The sequence below is a fragment of the Octopus sinensis genome, linkage group LG18 (genome assembly GCF_006345805.1).
Source record: "Octopus sinensis linkage group LG18, ASM634580v1, whole genome shotgun sequence".
Lineage (NCBI taxonomy): Eukaryota > Metazoa > Mollusca > Cephalopoda > Octopoda > Octopodidae > Octopus > Octopus sinensis.
Window position 1 is genome coordinate 32,025,652 of NC_043014.1, and position 22,578 is coordinate 32,048,229.

At 35.0% G+C, this 22,578-nt stretch overlaps 1 long non-coding RNA gene across 1 annotated transcript; it reads left to right on the forward strand.

The window, feature by feature from the left end:
* The first annotated feature begins 1,929 nt into the window (after positions 1 to 1,929).
* On the forward strand, positions 1,930 to 19,657 carry LOC118766951. Its single transcript, XR_005002860.1, has 3 exons — positions 1,930 to 2,016; positions 19,249 to 19,253; positions 19,648 to 19,657. It is a non-coding gene; the product is annotated as an uncharacterized LOC118766951 (long non-coding RNA).
* The last annotated feature ends 2,921 nt before the right edge of the window (positions 19,658 to 22,578 follow it).

Genomic DNA, 22,578 nt, shown 5'->3' on the forward strand with positions numbered 1-22,578 from the left:
TATATATATATATATATATATATATATATATATATATATATAAATATTCTATAAATATAAATATAATTATAATTAGGGGTCAGCTAATTGCCTCACCACACACCGAATTTCTGCTACTGTAAAGATCTCCCAGATAGCAACACATTTTTTTACATAGGCAAAAAGAAAAAATAATGAATCCACATGACTCAGATTCGCTACATACATGTTTCGGGATTAAAATAAAGTTATATTTACTTACTTATTTCACCTCTTCAGTGCAGAATTTCAAATATAAATTTGAGAGTGCTAGGATTAAATATGTCTGCGATTGAGCACCATTTCATAACTGATGTCCAACCAACACTTCCAAAAATATACAGACAAATGTGAACACATATTTATCCTTAATACCCACATATACAATGGGCTTCTTTCAAAAGGGGACATTTGTTGGGTTTAGTGAAATTCTAGGTATAAATACAATGTCTCCCTTACCACATCCAGTGAGGATTTTTGCTTTGGTTATGTGAGGCTGATGTTCAGTCAAAACCATATGTACACCATTACACAATCTTTGCTGATCCAAGTTTCTGAGAAGCATGGGTGATGGTAGTTAAGTTGTGGTTGTGTTGGTAGTAGTGGTAGCAGTATAGATTAATAGGTATTAGTGGTTGTGGTGGTAGTATTGGTAGCACAATTTAGATGTTCTAAAGAAATGTTAATCCCTAATCTGTCCCACTTGGTTTTCTCTCAAGAGAAAAAGAGGTAGAGATAGTGAGAGAAGGATACGCATATAACCAGAGAGAGAGAGAGAGAGAGAGAGAGAGAGAGAGAGAGAAGAAGATAGTTAGAGAGATAAAGACATAGAGAGGGACACTGAGGTCTGGTAATGACTTTAAAGGAATAAATGTAGTGTATAAACTTAGAGAAAGTTGGAGGTGGATTGAGTGATAGGTGGAGTATTTTTTTACTCTGTAAAAAGCATTATGATGAAATAGACAGTATGTGGATTGCTAGAAATAAGAGCCAATACACCACCAACTGGGCCTACCATTCTATTTTTGGAAAATAAGTTCACAGTTATTTGGTGAATGGTCAAATTAATTTAAATGACACAAAAAACCTGAAATATTATCAATTTTATTTACTGTCTTCAGCAATCAACACATAAACAAACAAACTTTGCTTTTTATAAGAACAGAGATGTGTGTGTTCGTGTGCACACACATACATATGTGCTGGGTATGTGGGTATTTGAAAATAACTTGCAGAGTGATGACTATGCCCTGCATAGTTATGGACAGCACTTTGGCAAGGCATGGCAGACATTCAGCCACCCTGCTAGGGATATGGTGAGGTCATGATGGATTAGGAAGAAGAAGTGGAAGAGCTCAACTGAGCTAATGGTGCTTCTTAAATTGATGCTGAGTGGAGGGATCTTAGGAGATCAACAGTTAGGATCAGCAAGCTTTATCAAGAAAGTAACTACAATGTATCCATAGGGGTGGCGTCCATGGTTACTCTCTTTTATTCTTTTGCTTGTTTCAGTCATTTAACTGTGGCCATGCTGGAGCAAATCGATGCCAGGACTTATTCTTTGTAAGCCTAGTACTTATTGTATTGGTCTCTTTTGCCGAACCGCTAAGTTACAGGGATGTACACACACCAGCATCGGTTGTCAAGCGATGTTGGTGGGGACAAACACAGACACACAAGCATATACACACACATATATATACATATAAACGATGGGCTTCTTTCAGTTTCCGTCTACCAAATCCACTCACAAGGCTTTGGTCGACCCAAGACTATAGTAGAAGACACTTGCCCAAGGTGTCACGCAGTGGGACTGAACCCAGAACCATGTGTTTGGTAAACAAGCTACTTACCACACAGCCACTCCTACGCCTTCCATTAGTTGTGTCAACAGCTAATGGAAGATTCTCTATGACATAAGCTCCTAATTCAAATTCATAATAATGGAATTGGATGGTGACAGGGAGTCATGGGAATCTGCGAAAGCAGCCAAAAAATGTACACCCACACATATCAGAAAGGTACATTTATAAAGTTACTCCCCCAGCAATCTCTGCACTGAGAAAACAGATGGGATGGTCAGAATTAGAATGCTTTCAATCCAAGATTTGTTTGGTAAAGACTGACCTGGGTTTCAACAGTAACAATAGAAGTGAATGAATGCACACATGTGCGCGCGCACACAACACACACACACACACACACACACACACACACAACAATCATGTTGATTTCAAATTTTGCTACAAGGCCTGCAATTTTGCAGGGAAAGGATAAGTTGATTACATCACCTTCAATTCTCAACTGATACTTATTTATTGACCCTGAAAAGATGGAAGGCAAAGTGGACCTTGGCAGAATTTGAACTCAGAGCACAAATCCAGAAGAAATACCACTAAGCATTTTGTCCGGCATGCTAACAATTCAGTTAACTCGCTGCCTTACATATAACATATTATTTCTTTACTGCCCACAAGGGGCTAAACACAGAGGGGGACAAACAAGGACAGACAAACGGATTAAGTCGATTATATCGACCCCAGTGCATAACTGGTACTTATTTAATCGACCCCAAAAGGATGAAAGGCAAAGTCAACCTTGGCGGAATTTGAACTCAGATCGTAGCAGCAGACGAAATACTGCTAAGCATTTTGCCCAGCATGCTAACGTTTCTGCTAGCTCACGGCCTTTAGAAGAAACAGCACTAAGTATTTTGTCTGGCATGCTAACAATTCAGTTAGCTCGCTGCCTTACATATAACATATATATTAAGTCAGTGTCAAATTAAATGTAGTTTTTATCATTTGAAACCTTGCTGCTTATTGCCTTACTATATTCATGTGCTAAACCATTTTGAAGAAAAGATTTTGGTCTATTTATTTATGCCAATGATTTCTGTTTTTGCTGTCTATCCTGCTTTGTTTCATGCCATCAAAGTAAGGATAGAATGAAAAAACAAATGGAAACGAATTTGAATGGCTATATTATATGAGATCAAAGTGGAGTGCCAAGCAGTAAAAACTACTCCCAATATAAACTAAGGTTTTTGCCAGAACACCATCAAAGACTGTACAATTCAATACTGGTTCTCAAAATTTTATTGAGAAGATAAGAGCCTCGATGATGAGAAAGAGTTCAGACTATTTTCTGCAATTAATTTCAAGTAGTTGAGAGCCACTGTTGAAGTGGACCTATATACAATCAGTTTCTTTCAATTGCTGTCTTCAGGTTTATAGACTGAAGACAAGTGCGCAGCTGTGGACATATGTTTCTATCTAAATAGGTGTCATAAGTTGTATTTCTCTTAACTCAATGTTGTTCAGTTTATGCAAATTATCTAGGCCATAAATATGTTCTACTCATTTTTGTTATAAGTCTATTACCATTGGTTACAAGAGATAAGGTAGAACAATTGCCATACTGATGATGCCTGTTGAGGCAGAAACACATGATTAAAACATGTTTACAACTGACCCCTTGTCTCCAGACTGTCAATCAATGCTTTTCTTTAACCCTTTAGAATTTAAACAGATGTACGTCCAGCCAAAATATTCTACCTATTTTATGTATAAACAGGCCAGATCTGGCATCTCGCACCTAACCTACAGTGTCATTCCAAAAATAAACAATCACCTCATTGAGATCTCAAAGCTACAAGAAAATGCATGATTAATTCAAAACAATGTGGATAAATAATGATTACCATAAATCCTCAAGTATAATCTGCATTTTTTCCCCAAAATTTAAAGGTCAAAATTCCTAGTGCGTATTATACACGAGGTTAAAAATAAAAATTATCTTCTAAGCAATGTCCAAATCTCTATTTGCTGTCTGGCAATGTTTATTCAGACGTATTTTGTGATGTCGGGCGTGAAAATACCTTAAGCTAAGCCTGAAAGCAATGAAGTCATAAAAGAATCACCAAAAACTTGCAGTAAGCAACATTCATTAAACATTATTACTGTTATTTCTTTATTTTCTGCAAACAAAATGCACAAAAAAGCTACACGTTTGCATTATGTAATATATACAATAATAATAAAGGATGTTACCGTATACATTTTTACAAGCCAAGGACGTTATATAGACCTCCTTGACTCAAGTTAGAGAAGGGGTATGTATAATACACAAGGTTTAGGTTTTTCAGAGGTACAGTCCCCTAAAGATCCCCTGCGTATTATACTCAAGGGCAGACTATACTTGAGGATTTACGGTACATTTGATAGATTAATCTGAATGCTGAAGGATTAAAAATAGGATAATAATGTAGTCTGAATATACCAAAAAGATAATCACAGATGGAAAGCCTTTGACCATAAGTCTGCTAGATCAGGGCTGATCTGGGTCTAAACAGAAAAAACAACATAACCCTCCAATTCCTTAACCCTTTAGCATCTAAACTGGCCATATCTGACCCAAATATTCTACCTGTTTTATATTCAACTGGCTGTATCTGCCCCAAGTTTTCCACAAAATCAAAAACAAACAATGCACATGCATGAAATCACCTTGTATGTATATGCATTATATATATATATATATGTGTAAATATATATGTATATATATTATATATTATATATATATATTATATATATATATATATATAATATTATATATATATATATATATATATAAGATATATATATATGTATATATATATATATATATATACGGAGTAAACACATAAATATATAAATGTGAAACAAGGTGGAAAAAAAGAGTACTCAAATACCAGTGGTAGAGTAATATGCTTTATTTAAAGCAGCAGAAAATTCAAAAACCTGTTACTCTGAGTTTCGTGTTGCCGTTCATCGGACAGTTTTCTAGCAGAAACTGTCCGATGAACGGCAACACGAAACTCAGAGTAACAGGTTTTGTTGAATTTTCTGCTGCTTTAAATAAAGTATATATATATATATTATATATATTATATATAGAAAACACACACACAACATATATACATACATACACACACACACATATATATATATATATATGTATAAATGGCGGTGCCCCAGCATGGCCACAGCTCATGAGCTGAAACTAGAATCAATCAATCAATCAATATATATATATACACACACATATATATATGCATGCATGTAAGTATGTATGTATAGATAGATAGATAGATAGATAGATAGATAGATAGATAGATAGATAGATAGATAGATAGATAGATAGATAGATAGATCAATAGACAGACAGACAGATATATAGATAAAGAAAGAGAGAGAGAGAGAAAGAGGGAGAGAAATAGATAGACTAAGAGACAGAAAATTGACTGTAGCTACACAATACATGGCAGCTGAATTGGTGCCATAACCTCCTTCAGTATCATTGGGTGAGCTTCTACATGCAAAGCTCCATCACAGGTAAATGAAAGCCTCAATACATTTGCAATTAGACTCAAGTTGCCAGGCACTGCTGGAAGTGGGATACTGTCGGAAGTACCAACATCATCATGATATCCAGCTGACAGCCGTCGAAGAGAATATCTGAGAGTAAAGTATCTATCATCTACTTTATAATTATAATTTGTGTGTGTGTGTGTGTGTGTGTGCTTGTTTGTGTGTGTTTGTGGGTGTGAACTTGAGGGTGTGCGTGTAAATATATGATATATGATATACATATATACACCCATAATATATATGCATACTGAGATTGAGAGACAGAGAGAAAAATAATTATCTACCTATCTATCTATCTATCTATCTATCTATCTATCTATCTATCTATCTATCTATCTATCTATCTATCTACCTCCCCCCTCTCTCTCTATATATATATATTGATACAAATGAAAGAATGAAAAAGAATGAAAGAGACCTCGATATTATGTAAATAGAGTAATTTATCTGTAAATATAATATTTGACAGTCATTCGGTAGCCATGATAAAGCTCTGAGTTTCGGATGCTGGGGCAGAAACCCATGCCGGCATCTCTTCAGTTATCGGGCCATCGAAAAAAATGCTGTGAAAATGACCGTTAAAACAAAGGGAAATTACTGTGTGATTGACTGTTATGAAGACGAAAGAGCTATTAGAATGACTGATAAGTAAGGGGAAGGAGTAAAAATGTATATATATATATATATATATATATACATATATAACTGTATATGCCAGCGTGGGTTTCTGCTCCGACATCTGAAACTCGGCGTTTTATCATGGCTACTGAATAAGTGTCACATGTGACCGCGTGTGTACCATTGGCAATTTTTTCCCTCCGTCTTGCCTTCTCTGGATTTTTCCTTTTCCTATGTTTCTGACGAAGAGCTCTGCTTAAAGCGTAAAACCCTCCTTCTTCCCTTTATTCCTGAGCGTCCTATAATACTATATTTGTTCCACGTCCTCACGTTGTTGTGTTTTCTCTTTGTGTTTTCATGTTTGGATTAACTATATATATATATATATATGAGTATGTGTGTGTCTAAACACACACACGCTCACACACACACACACACACTCACACACACACACACATACATATATTATCTTTTATTTTTTACTTATTACAGTCATTAGACTGTTAGACTGTGACAATGCTGGGAGGCACATAACCTTCATTAATAAATAGGTTATGTGTCTTGTGGCACCAGCACCCAAGCTGGTACCTTGTAAGAAACATCCAAGCTGGTTCCAGGCAAAAAGCATCTGTACCAGTGTCCCATAAAAGACACCCAGTACACTCTCTAAAGTGGTTGGCACTAGGAAGGGCATCCAGCCACAGAAACCATACCAAAACAGACAATTGGAGCCTGGTGCAGTTCTGTGACTTAGCAGCTCTTGTCAAATCCTCCAACACTTGCAAGCATGGAAAACAGACGTTAAATGATGATGATGATAATGCATATATATATATATATATATATATAATATATATATATAATATATACATATATTTATATATACATATATATATATATTTAGAGAGAGAGAGAGAGAGAGAGGGAGAGATAGTTAGATACATAGACAAGCAGATAGCTATATGTATATATGTATAACTATATTTTTATTTTGGGTTTTAGATTGCATCTGGCAACCTTTGGTTTTTATATAATTATCATATTACCATTTTGCTGAATCAGTCATTGACTCATATGGTAAATATTATATACTGACAGGTAGAATTTAGCTTAACCATCAGTGATGGAGTGGTCACTACTGATGAGCTCTGATTCCAAGTGAAACTAGCATGCTAGTATAGGGACCTCACTTGCTGTGAGTACATAGTTATCTCTCCTGTCAGTACATAGACAATGTGCGTTTTGTGGCTATAAGGGTCTTTGACTCTTGTTTCTAGTGATGTAGGCTCTACCCTGCATCATCAATTTCTATTAGTGACAGATGAAGTTTTCCTTTTTGGTTTTATATTATGACTAGCCACTTTTGTTATTTTATTTATATATTCACTTCATTATTACATATATATACACACACTCACTAACTAAACATAGACACACATAGAGGTATACGCAAGCGCAAATGAAGACACATACAATAGGAATACAAAATGGCTGACCGTTAGTAAGGAGAGACACACAAATAAGAAAGAAGAAAGCAAAGGACCACTGATGAGGTCACAGGAGTGTGACGAAAGAACTCTGGCCGAAATAAGATTAAGATTAATGTAAAAGATGAATAACGCTGAAGCAAAGTAACACGTGTGTTTTTATTGGCTAAACTGGCAAAATGAACATTTCTAAATACAACAATATATATATATATATATATATATTATATATATATATATATATATATATAATATATATATATATTATATATATAATATATACATCTCTATATACATATATATATACATACATATATATACATACATATATATATATATATGTATATGTTTATATATATATACATATATATATATATATATATACTTTATTTTAAGCAGCAGAAAATTCAACAAAATCTGTTACTCTGAGTTTCTCGTTGCCGTTCATCAAAAACTGTCTGATGAACGGCAACGAGAAACTCAGAGTAACAGATTTTGTTGAATTTTCTGCTGCTTAAAATAAAGCATATTACTCTACCACTGGTATTTGAGTACTCTTTTTTCCACCTTGTTTCACATTTATGTGTTTACTCCGGTATATATATATATTATATATATATATATATATTTGTATATAACATGAATATAATAAATTAAATTTTAATGACTTCTCACGAGAAGACTGGATTTGTTGAATCTATTTATCAAGTTTAGTCAACGAATTGATTGGCTGTTACCCTAATGGAATCTCTCAATTTGATTATCTTTTCTTTTGATTATAATGAATCCATTTAGTGTGCAATGTTAATGGTTTTGATTAGTCACTAAGCCAATACCAACCCTACCATCCTTGAATGAACCAAATACTATATCTAGTTATCCTTCACATGAAAATTCCATATACTATCATGATCCCATTTTGTTACATATTGTCTAAATAATATCTCATGGAGAATTACTTGATGATGTGGTAATGTTATCTGAACACATTATTGTATAACTTTGTGTTATTGGATTCCAAGTTGCATGACACAATATGTTAATAGTAACATGCTTTTGCAATTGAAGCACATGTTATATTAATATCCAAACAATGCAGTCATTTCATCTTCATTACTATATATATAAAACCTAACTTTTAACATCATCTCCTTTGAAATAGTCCCCTCGCACAGCAATACACTGATCCCAGTGTTCCAGCCACTTTTGGAATCTGGCCTGGAAGTCACTTTCTGCAAACAAGTCAAGGATCTTGACAATAGTGTTAAAACAGCAACCTTTGAGCTGCTTCTTTATCTTGAGGAAGAGATGAAAGCCTGCAGGTGCTAAATCTGGCAAATCGAGTGGATGTGCAAGTGATACCATGTTGTTTTTAATGAGAAACTCATGAATGAGGAGAACTCGGGGACAGGGTGCATTGGCATTGTGAAGAATCCAGTTGTTTGTACTCTACAGATCCAGTTGCTTCAGCTGAATGTCCTCCTTCAAACACTTCAAAACGTCACAGTAGAACTCTCAGATCTGGCCCTGGGGAATGAATTCTCAATGCACAATACCAGATTTTGGGGGTGATGCTCATGGCAGATGTTTCAGATTGCTCATTGTCTTCCAGGGGTGGAGGCACGTGGCTTAGTGGTTAAAGGTGTTGAACTCATGATCGTTTGGTTGTGGTTTCGATTCCTGGAAGCGAAACACTTCATTTTCACGTTGCTCCAGTCCACTCAGCTGGTAAAAATGAGTAATCCTGCAACAGGCTGGCGTCCTATCCAGGTGGGGAATTTCTACGCCACTGAAACTGGGAAACCGGCACTTATGAGCCTGGCATGGCTCAAGAAGGATCATCGTTTTCCAAGGACATTCTTTCGAAGCACCCATGCTACTTGAAATATTGCATATGACCCCATTGCCTTATTGTCATAAGCTTGCCAAAGCATTCTCAATGTCTCTGGCTCTTAGTTCCAACTTCCTGTCCATGACTACTGCAATACACATGATCACAAAAACACAAATTTCACAACTTGTGAAGTAAACACAATAATGTCACTCAGCACATTGTCTCATAAAGGTCACTGCTAGTTCTCATTGCCCTGCAACCATGTGCTGCCATTTGTTGGCCTGCTTCTGAACAAGTCCAAGAACCTTTTGACACTGAGTTTGTTTCTAATTTGTACTGAATTTGTTTCCAAGTTGGTTCAGGTATATGATGTTAATAAGTCACAAAAATGGTGAAACATCGATGGGATTTGGGGCGAGTTGTTTCACCTGTCTATGACTTTCAGGTATTTTAACATCTGACACTTTGAAGGAGTTACTTCCACAGTGCTAACCGCAGCCTACTGGCAAACAAGCAAGTCTCATATCTTGAGTATGTGCACTTGATAATGTTTACAACACTACCATTGCTTATAATTCATAATTGAATTTAATCCTACATATGCATCATCATGGCACACCATCAAATAGGTTTTACACTATTTATATATATATAGTCATAGAGTGGTGATTCAGTTTGCCTTCAATTCGGTTCTGGTACATGGTGTTGATAAACCACAAAAATGTCAAAACATCAATGTCCATTTGCACCTGAATGGGATTTGGGGCAAGTGGTCACCCTTGTCTATGACTTGCAGATAATTTAACATTCTAGTATCTAGTGCTTTGAGGGAGTCATCTCCACCATACAGACCTGTAGCATACCAGCTAACAAGCAAAATACATACGTTGAGTATATGCAATCATTAACATATATATATATACAAACATACATACATACATATATATATATTATATATATATATATATATATATATATATATTATATATATATATACACCAAACATACATACATATATATATATATATATATATAAGTTCAGCAAAAATTTAATTCAAATGAATATGGTACTAATTTAGATGCACCAGAATTCTGTATGGTGTTATCCATATAAATCCATGGGGTGATTATATTCAAAAAAGCAACAAGAATGACTCGGTAATTGGTACAATCGTTTCGTACTTCATCATTTGATGTAGTAGTATATATATATATATATATAATATATATATATATATGCATTGTATGTATACATATTATGTATATATATATATATATATATATATATATATATATATATATATATATATATATATACATATGTATGTATACCATATATTGCATGTGTATCCATGCTTATATTGCAGATGGCAACCAGCATGGTTTGTTGTGTCCCTTTGTGTCCCATAACTTTATGGATTGACAAATACATTTCAATAAAATAAATATCAATCTAGATTCAGTCCTGGGGTTGATATGCTATGATGAACTAATAAGACTTGAAAGCAATGTCCAAGCATGGTTGCAATTCACAGATTGAAACCTGTAAAGGAATAAGACAATGGAACATGTACATACATGCATAGGTACATACATATATATACATTCATACATACATACATACATACATACATACATACATACATACATACATACATACATACATACATACATACATGAATGCATGCATGCATACATACATACATACATATACATGTAAATGCATATGTATATATTTATATGTATATGTGTATATTTATATATTTCTAATACACACATATATATGCACACACACACACACACACACACACACATATATATATATACACATATAGATAGATACATGTGCATGTATATATATATACATACATGTATATATATATATAGACATAAATATAAACGTGTGTGTGTGTGTATATATATATATATATTGATATATATTATATATATATGCACGTATTTGGGGTGTATACCAAATCTGTATTTATGTATGCATTTAAGTAAGTGTCTGCATATACATAAATGTGTATATGTAGGTGAGCCTGCACCGCTATCAAGAATTGTGTGCATGCATGCACACACACACACACATTCTATTGCATCCCTACGTGTGCAGTTCATCGAAAGTCCACCATAACAATAGGTTTAAGCGTATGTGTATGGTGGGGTGTGGTAGGGCGCATATTATGTTATGCAATGTGCAGTGTGTGTAGAGCACACATTGCGCAATGTGCAATGTGCAATGTGTGATGTGTGATGCAATACTATGGAAACAATCGCCACAATCAAACCAATTCCTTAGAAGGTCTGAATAATGTATAAACTGTGTTTTATTTGATGTTTGCAGTGAGATGCATTTGCAACATCAGAGGTGCATATAACATCAAACAATTGCATATGTTCACAGCAAATGCACTAACTTGCTGCTGATGTTGCCACAGCTGCTTCTGATGCTGCTTTGGTCCGTACATTAGTAAAAATGTGAAGAATCTCACTCGTTGCCAAAATATTAAAAATATCAAAGACAGCAGGGGATTTTTTTTTTGTTTCTTTTTGCCTTTTTTGCCTCCTCAAAGTTATCAAGAACTGCACGATTTATTGTTTTTTTTTTAAATTTCTGTTTTTATTTTCTTTCTTGGTGTTGCATTGGTTTTATTTGCTTTGATCATCATCATCATCATCGTTGCCGTTGACATCATTGTCCTCAGCATCTCCGTCACCACCATCGCCATCACCAGCAGCACCAGCAGCAGCAGTACAACCACTACCACTGTGACCAACACCATTGTTTCCCATCACCATCATCATTGATATTACCAGTCTTCATCATTATTAAATGCAAAAAAAAATACGATTGCTACCATCGTTGTCATTGTTATCATCCACATTTTCATAATCATCATCATAATCATGATCATCCTCATTCCTCCATTATCATTCCCCACATCGTTCTAATAATTCATCATTATCCTCCTCTTCCTCTTCCTCCTCCTCCTCATCTTCTTCCTCATCTTCCTCCTCTTCCTCCTGCTATTCCTCATCTCCCTCCTCTTCTTCTTCCTCTTCCTCCTCCCCTTCCCCTCTTCCTCCTCCTGCTCTTCCTCTTGCTCCTCCCCTCCTCCTCTTCCTCCACCTCTTCCTCTTCCTCCCCTCTTCTTCTTCCTCTTCCTCTTCCACCTCCTCCTCCACCTCCACTTCCACTTCCACTTCTCTTCCTCCCCTCTTCTTCTCCCGCTTCCTCTTCCACCTCCTCCTCCACCTCCACTTCCACTTCTCTTCCCCCCCTCTTCTTCTCCCGCTTCCTCTTCCACCTCCTCCTCCACCTGCACTTCCACTTCTCTTCTTCTCTTCTTCCTTCTCCCCTTCCACCTCCTCTTCGTCCCTCCTCCTCCTCCTCCTCCTCTCCCTCTTTATGCTCGAATCCCTCAAAGTTTGTCATTTTCCTGGAAGTCCATTGTATACCAGGGTTGGTTGAATCACTTATATTATCTCTTGCTCTCTGTCCTTGCAAATATGGTGTGTTTTGTCAATACAAAACAGTATTGTTATTCCAGTGGGTGACTGAAATCAGTGAAACATAGGATAAATAGCAATTCACCCTTGCAATGTTTTGTTACGTGATTTTATATTCTGAGTTCAATACATGCTGAGTTCAACTTTGTTTTTTATCCATTTGAGCTTGATGAATAAGTACCAGCTGGCATAGCTGCTTGATTAAAAAGTTCACTTCAAAAACTCATCAATTCCTGGTTCAATCACACTGCACAGTACACAACAAAAAATCAACTTTCTACTCAAAGAATATTGTGACCTAAATCTGACACACTTGTTTACTTCTATGCTTGGTCGAATCTCAAACAATAGCAAAATTTCCACACCAAACCAAATAAGATTTACTGCCAATAACTTTTTATCAATGTGCTTGACTGAACCCAAAGCAAAAATAAAATTACCACATCAAACCAAATAAAATCTACTTACAATAACTTTCTATCAACCCGTACCCTACAAACACAAACTTTTCTTCTATACTTCTCTATCCCTCTTCCTAAATAACACCTAATTATCTTCCACATAGCTGCACCTAAAAAAAACTACTTGACTATATAAAACTACATAAAGCCGAAAGGAACCAAAGTAAAACGCAATGTGAAAAAGAGAGCAAGTTGACACTTTGCAGCCACTGCCAACCTTCACCTTGATAAAGTTTGGTAAATATATACATGGATGTTTGTTTATATGTATGTCATATATATATATTATACACACACACACATGCATGCATGCACCCCTCCCCCACACATTAAACCTCAAATGATTGAAATAGTAAAAGATAAAAGATAAAAGGTATACATTCATACATACATCCACATACATACATACATGTATGCATACATGCATACATACATACATGCATAATGCATATATACATGCATGCATGCATATATGCACACATACATGCATACATATATGCATACATACATACATGCATACATGCATGCATACATACATACATGCTTACATGCATACATACCTACATGCATACAAGCATACATACATACATGCATACATACATATATGCATACATATATACATGCATACATACATACATACATACATACATACATACATACATACATACATACATACATACATATAGAGTGAAATAGCCAACCACGGGATTTCTGTTATGGTTTTAATTCTGTAGTTATAACTGTTTCCAATACAGTGTGGGAAATCCATTTCAGGGACAGATATATTAATACTGACCAGCCTTAGTTTTATTCTTGCTCTCTCTCTCTCTCTCTCTCACTAGTTCTCTCTATCCATTTATATTTATCTTTTCTGTATATCTTCTTCTTCTTCTTCTTCTTCTTCTCTTCTTCTTCTTCTTCTTCTTCTTCTTCTTCTTCTTCTCCTCCTCTTCCTCCTCCTCCTCCTCCTCCTCCTCCTCCTCCTCCTCCTTCTCTCTCTCTCTCTGTCTCTCTCTCTCTCTCTCTGTCTCTGTCTCTGTCCTCTGTCTCTGTCTCTCTGTCTCTGTGTCTTTGTCACTGTCTGTCTGTCTTTGTCTCTGTCTATCTGTCTTTGTCTCTGACTGTCTGTCTTTGTTTCTGTCTGTCTGTCTCTGTCTCTCTCCCCCTCCACATCTCTCTCTCTCTCCTTCCTGACGAATATTTGAAAAGAATAAATTCAAGGCTCTCCCAACAGTTGACAGTATTGTTTTTGAGACTTTGCAGAAATGCACATGGGTATTTTAAAAATGTATATATATTTAATATTATGCACAGTGCATTTGTTGTTATTATCTTCACCTGGTCATCACCATACATGTTTAATACCATCTGACCCAAACAAGTTGAATTTCGTCTAGGTACAAAAAAGAATTTTATTTTAAAACTCCTTTCCCCTTACTCACATGGATTTCGGCAAAAGAAAGATGACTTGATTTATGCCTTGCAGTGAGGAGAGGCTGCCTACAAGAAATGCATCAATAAAGACCACACTGGTTCAAACTTCAGCGAACTGTTTGGCTGCATATCCTCTTTCGACTAACAGAAGACATTTCTTAGGACAAAGATGAAGTGGTACAATGCCTGTAGTCCATCATGCAACATTGGATGTGACGAATATCATGAACAGTTAAAATAGAAGAAAAGACCCTGGATGATGTTTATTGCTCAAACGACGATGTTTATTGCTTACTTTGGCAACTGTGTTTACACTAATATGTATTCGTTTGCTAATTAACTTATATCCTAAACCATTCTTGTGGGAATTAGAAATAATTTTCTTAAAATCTTCAGACAATTCTTTTTCTTTTGGTGTCATTTTAATTACAACGAAGAAGGTTTTCACCATGATACATAAATCAGAATTCCTGCAGATGCAATAACGATGATGCATACTAAAATGCCAAGAGAAATAATTTATTGGAATTGAAATTACCAGCAATATCGGAATTTAGTAAAAAAAAATGTGGATAAAATATTGAATATAGTAAATTTCCTTTAGGGTGTACATATTATTGTAACATTTGAAAATTAATATTTTGTTCATATCTTTGAAAATGTTTATTGGTTTGTGCTCCAGATTTGTATAATGTTTGCGTGTATAATATATTTTATTTAGTATAAATTTCGTTTGATTTCCTTTGATATTATCAGAGTAATAGCAATTTTACTGAAATTTTTTAGGGTTGTACATACTTCTGTGAGATACTGTATATTATGCATATATATATATGTGTGTGTGTATATATGTTACATATTTATTATATAATACCTTGATACTGTGTGGACTAAGATCCCCATTAACAGATCACTGGTATTTATAGAGGGTTAAACACTTTCAGTGTGCAAATTAGGGACTCCTTCATAGAGTAACTGCTCCATTTGTTGAGTATATAAACAGTTTGGCTGTTTGTTTCTCCGGAGGCTGTCAGAATGATGTGGATGCCTCTGATGAGAATCCAATAAGGTTCGAAAATTGATTAAGGTTGTTTATTATTGTTTTTTTTAGTCTGCGGAGAAATTGCTAAAATTTTCCTGGTTTATAATTATACCATATGTTACATGTATGTATATATACATGCACACATCCTGTTCAAGGAGAATTTGATTTTTATTTTGATGCCTCTTTGTTTTCAAGAACAGCTTGCAGCTTGATATATTGGTGAACAGTCATGTGCGATATGGTGCAGTCATATGAAGATACATAGACATGACATTGCAGGTGGGTCTCAGTTAGAATTTTCTTTAGGTTGAGTGGGCCATTCTTCTCAAAAGGTCCCTGAATAAGGTTCTTTTAACCCTTTAGCATCCAAATTATTCAGTCAAATGTAATATTTATTTATTAACATTGTTTTGAATTCATCATGCATTATCTCATAGCTTTGAAATTCTGATGATGTGATTGTATATTTTTAGAATGACATTGTTGGACATGTGTAAGAGACTAGATCTGGCCAGTTTGAACATAAAATGGGTAGAATATTTTGGTCAGATATGTTCTGTTTAAATGCTAAAGGGTTAAGTGTGATGTTTCCAGAGGTGAATTTTTTAAACCCCAAAGAATTCCTCTCACCAAAATTAGGTGAGGTGGCAGGATTGTTTGTTTGTATCACAAGAAATGTTCCGCTGTATTTCTCCTGGTTTTTATGTTCTGGGTTCAAATCTTCCTGCCTTTCATCCTTTTAGGGCTGATAAGATAAAGTGCTTGTCCAGTACCGGAGTCTGCAATACTGACCACTCTCCTCAGAACGGTTGGCATTGTGCCTAAACCAGAAACCATGCACACACACACACACATGAAAAAGAAAGACTCATTATCATTACCATCACCATCACCACTACCACCATCATCTTCTTCATGAAAACCAACATTACATAACCAACGATCATTATCATAACCAACATCACCATTAACCCTAATAATTTCATGGTCCTATTTTTGACATTCACATAATGGTCCTACTTAAAACGTCAAATTGCATTGTTGCATTGTCATAAATGTCACATCGTATAATACATTAGAGTACTCTACATATATACAGACATACATACATTTATGGGTATATATATAATATATAGTATTTATATTTGTACATGTATATATATATATATATATTATATTTGTACATGTATATATATTATATATATATATATATATACATGTACAAATATAAATATACACAGATGCACACGCACAAGTACATATATGTATATGCAAATACACGTGAAAACACAGGTATATTTGTATTTAATTGCATATATTTATCTTTCATTCTTTTATCTGTTTCAGCCATTTGACTGCAGCCATGCTGGAGCCTTAGAGTGTTTTAGTCGTAGAAATCGACCCAGGATTTGTTCCTTGTAAGACTAGTACATATTCTATTGGTTCTCTTTTGCTGAATTGCTAAATTGCAGGGACATAAACTCACCAGCATCGGTTGTCAAGTGATGCAGGTGGACAAATACAGACACAAAGACACACATACATAAATACATATACATGTACATCATCATGATCTCATCGTTTAACATATATATATATATATATATATTATAATATATATATATATATATATATATATATATATATATATATAGGGAGAATTCACAAAACAGCAAAAGACGAAGACAGGTGGTTGTAGACAACAAACAGATGTATTAGTTTAACGCTCAGGAAGTGAAAAAGTCTTTAACGTTTTGAGCCTATGCTCTTCCACAGAAAGGAACACAGAAAGAAACAAGGAGAGAAAATAAAGAATGTGTAGTGGCTAGTGATCTATCATGGCGAATGCTGGACAGAGGGGTCAAACAGGAGAGCTAGGAAGAAGGGGAGATGATAAAGTAGTGGTAATCCCAAAACGAAGGTGCTCATGCATGTGTATAAGAGAGCATGTATGTGCATGTGGAAGAGAGTTGGTGACTTTGACGTGTGCATGTGTGTATGTGTAGGTGCATGGATGTGGGTCAGGGTAGTGGTCAGTGCTAGTGTGTACATGATGGTGTGATGTGATGTGGTGTGGTGTTGTGTGATATGGTGGTACATGGGGTAGTGGATTTAGAAGATAGAAAATGAAAATGGCTGTCATTTATATATATACATATATATATACCTCTAACTTTGTTTACAGGAAATGTTTTGAATATGTGTATAAAAGCTCCAATTCTATTATGCTAGCTACAGCCTAATGATACCAACTGGGGATACCAGCTTTTTGGGGTTACACCAAATTGTGCCGATATAATGTATGATATATATAGTAATAATAATGATAATAATAATAATAATCCTTGGATCGAATTTATAAAAATTTTAATGCTGCACATAGTAATGCATTAAAATATTTTAAAATTCCATCTAAGGATTATTATTATTATTACTATATGTGTGTGTGCATGCAGTGTGTGTTGTGTGTGTGTGTGAGTGTTACCATGTCTTGAGTTCATGTGAATGTATGTAAGCAGCAATGGAAGAAGAAAATCAGCCAAATTCCTAAAACATTAAAACAGAATGTCTGCAGTGAGAACTATTCATAACGGTCGAGGGAAAATTATGTCAAGCACTCAAGAACTACATATTTGCATATATATATATATATATATATTTTATGTGTACATATAAGTATGCATGCCTATTTGTCTATCTCTATATCTGTGAGTGTGTGTAATGTATTATGAATATATATATATATATATTTATATCATTTATATCTGCAGATACAATGTATCTGTGTTACAGTGTCTACTTGCACCGAGTTTTATGGCAGCCTAAGCTTAACAAGCATCAAAGAAAATCAGAGAATGACTAGACATCTATATTCTCTGTCCTCCTGATAACATCCTTTCTCCTGCTTGCCTCTTCCTATTCTGTTGTATGTTAATTTCACCTCATCTGAGACCAATATAATGTGCTTCCATCAACTCTTGTACTCCAGTAACTAGTCACTTCCATAATGGTGAATCTTTATAATCCAATAATTTTTACAAATAAAAGTTACACATTTCTGATGATTGGACAATAAGTCTTGATTACGTAAGCTGTCCCCTTATCTTTTCGTAATGGTCAGTTGGGTTTTGAAAATTCTTGGTTCTTTATATTATCTCTTATTCTGATTTGGAGTTGGTGCCAATTAACACCAAGCAATTGCTCTACCCTTTCTAGAAAGGAAATGGGGATAATTTATTTCATAATATCAAGAAGTGATTTTGTATATTATTTGAACATAAATTCACTCATCTTACCCACCCCTGCCCATACATGTATTATATATATGTATTGTATATATGTGTGTGTATATATATATAGGTGCAGAAGTGGCTCATTGGATTTTATCAAACTGTCTAGCCATGCTTCTTACATTCCACCGGCACAGGGCCAGTCAGGCGGCACTGGCATCAACCAAGCTCGTATGGTTCTTTTTATGTACCACTGGCGTGGGAGTGAGTCCTGTGGCACTGGCATCAACCCATGGTCTTCTTTGGTGCATTTTTACATGCCATATATATATATATATATATATAATATAGATATATATAATATATATTAATATATATACATATTTATATAATATATATATCTTTCTTACTTCTTTTCATCCCTTTGTAACCCATCTTCCTCTTTCCCCTTTTCTAATTGCATTTTACCATCCATTCCTCCCACTCCCTGCACCCACCATTCATTCAGTATTCTGCTTTGTTATAACCAGAAATGGTTCTGATGAAAGTAGCATTAATTTGTTTAGGTTGTTCAATTTTTCTCACCTGATCAATAGACTGATTGAGTAAGCCTATCAGTAATGACCATTATTTTAAACTTGTTTTATATAATAATAATAATAATAATAATAATAATAATAATAATAATAATAATAACAATAATAATAACAATAACAATAATAATAATAATAATAATAATAATATATATATATAATTTTTAAAAAGTGTGTTACTGTCTGGGAGATTCTTATAGTAGTAGAAAAGGAATTTTTAACTCCTCTTTCTAAATTCGGTATGTGGTGAAGCAATTAGCTGACCCCTAATTATAATTATGCTTATAATATAGAATATATATATATATATGAATAAATGAAAAGAATGGAGTTGAATGAAGATTTTTAAAAAATTCCTTTACTTTCGACACATGTTTCGAAGACTGCATATTCTTAATTCCGAAGGAATAAAGTGTGCATTATGCCATCTTCTTTTCTCTATATATATGCATGTATTTATATATATATATATATATATATATATATATATATATATATATACATATATATATGCATTATATATACATATATGTACATATTTTTTTATATGTATATATTATATATATGCATATATGGGTACAGGACGTCACAAAATGTAAACAACATGAAACTGCGAAGAGAAACTATTTTTTGCAAACAACGAGAGAAACAAATGGAAAACAAGACAAGTAACAAAAAGAATGGCCCTTCATCAGTTGTTGGCCAGATGAGGTAAGGTAGTGAAAGTGGAGGAATATTGTCTTTGACAAGAGAAAGGATAGGAGAGGAGACAGATAAGAATGTTCTGGTCTGTGCTGACAGACTGAACGAAAAGAAAGATGATCATATGATGAGAGAAAAATGGCGAAAGGGAGAAAAAAAGAATTAGAGAAAAATTGAAAGGGGTAGAAGAGGAGAAAAACGAATTAGAGAAGGAAGAGGAAGAAAACGAAAGGGGGAGAGAGAGAACAGTAGAGGATAACACATAGATACAAATGAACACACACCATACACACACACCTGTCCTATGTCTCTATTTATCCATCTACCTGCCTGCCTATCTATCCGATTATGTGTCTCTTCATTCAGTCTCTAAATCTGTCTATCCTCCTATACACAAACCACTCAACCTTGTTTTTCTGCCTGCCTATCTGTCTGACTATCTCTATGTCTATCTATCAGTCTGTCTGTCTGGCAAACAGTCTTCCTATCTATCTATACACCTGCCTATATAAAATTATCCAAGATGTCTATATAAAATTATCCAAGATGGCAAGCTGGCAGAAACATTAGCACGCCAGGCGAAATGCTTAGCGGTGTGTCGTCGGCCATAACGTTCTGAGTTCAAATTCCGCTGAGGTCGACTTAGCCTTTCATCTTTTCGGGGTCAATTAAATAAGTACCAGTTACGCACTGTGGTCGTTGTAATCAACTTAATCCGTTTGTCTGTCCTTGTTTGTCCCCTCTATGTTTAGCCCCTTGTGGGCAGTAAAGATATAAGATGGTCTTCCTTTCTTTCATGTATTACTGCTTTCTTTCTTCAACTGTTTATTTCCTTGCTTTCTTTTTATTTAGCTATAAGTGATAATTTCTCCCAGATGAATATCCAAATTATTCCTATTCCAATTTCCATTCCTGTCCCTCCCTCAGGGAGTAAAGACCCTTCAGTCATGAATGACTATGCAATTGCACCTAGAAAGTTACCCTTAAGGCAAGGTTGTTTATGAAAGACTAGCAGTTGCTCATGCATACCAGTCTCCCCTCTCCATGCCACCAATGTTATCCAAGGGAAAGGTAAAGGCTGATACAGCTTGGTACCAGTGATATTACAACTCATTTCTACAGCTGAGTGAACTGGGGCAACATGAAATAAAGTGTCTTGCTCAAGAACACAACACAGCCTGGTCTGGGAATCAAACTCACTATGTCATGATTGTGAGCATCTCCTTCAAGAAAAACACCAAATATTTTCAAGTATCTCTCAGCTTCATACACAGTGGAAGAGGAACACAATGTGTGAAAACAACCCCGAATGACCTTATTATTTAACCCTTACATAATTTCATAGACCAAGTTGTGACCGTAAGAGATATATTATCTACTGAGTGTATTACTTCACCACAGGTACTGAGTGCTTGCATATCATAAATAAGGTAAAATATAGTTCTGTGTTTTATATATATAATATATATAACTATATAGATATATATATATATTCTTCGAAGTATACGTCTCGCTTTTATCCTTCGAAAGTTTAGTAGATGAAAATCTTAGCGACACTGAGAAGGGGATTTTTCGTTGTGCTTATTGTCCGTATCTCTCCCTTTTTTGCTTGTCTTGTTCCTTGGTGTGGTATTGTGTTTCGTCTCTCTATGTGTTCGACGTCTTTTGGTGTCCTGTACACATATATGCGTGTATATGTACATGTAGAGGTAGGTACGTACATATATGTTTATATATATGCATATATTCTATTTTATTAACATATTATACGATTAAACGCACGCACCCTACTAAGTAAGATTGTTCTGTTTACAAGTTAGCCTTGATATTAACTGCACGCGACTCTGCATCTTTCTTTCTTTTCTCTCCCATTCCTGTTTCGTTCTTTTTTTTTCCTTCACTTAACTTGTCTCTTCTCTCTCTCTCATTCTTCATCTCTCTCTCCCTTGCACCATTCTTCATGGTCTCCTCGCACCATTCCCTTCTTTCTCTCTCTTCCTCTTGCTCCTCCTCCCCCATCCCGTCATCCATCTGCGACGATACGTCCGTAGTGACTGTGTCCTGTCCTTTCTCGCCCGCCTCGCAAGGCTTTTGGTTGACAAATTTCCCTCTCTGTCTTCCACGAAATCCAGCGTTTACAATACTTTTTCGTCTGGCGTTAACAGCCCTTCTTATATTGTTCTCCTTGTCTTGCTCTCACTGTGATATATATTTTTCCACTGTTTATATATA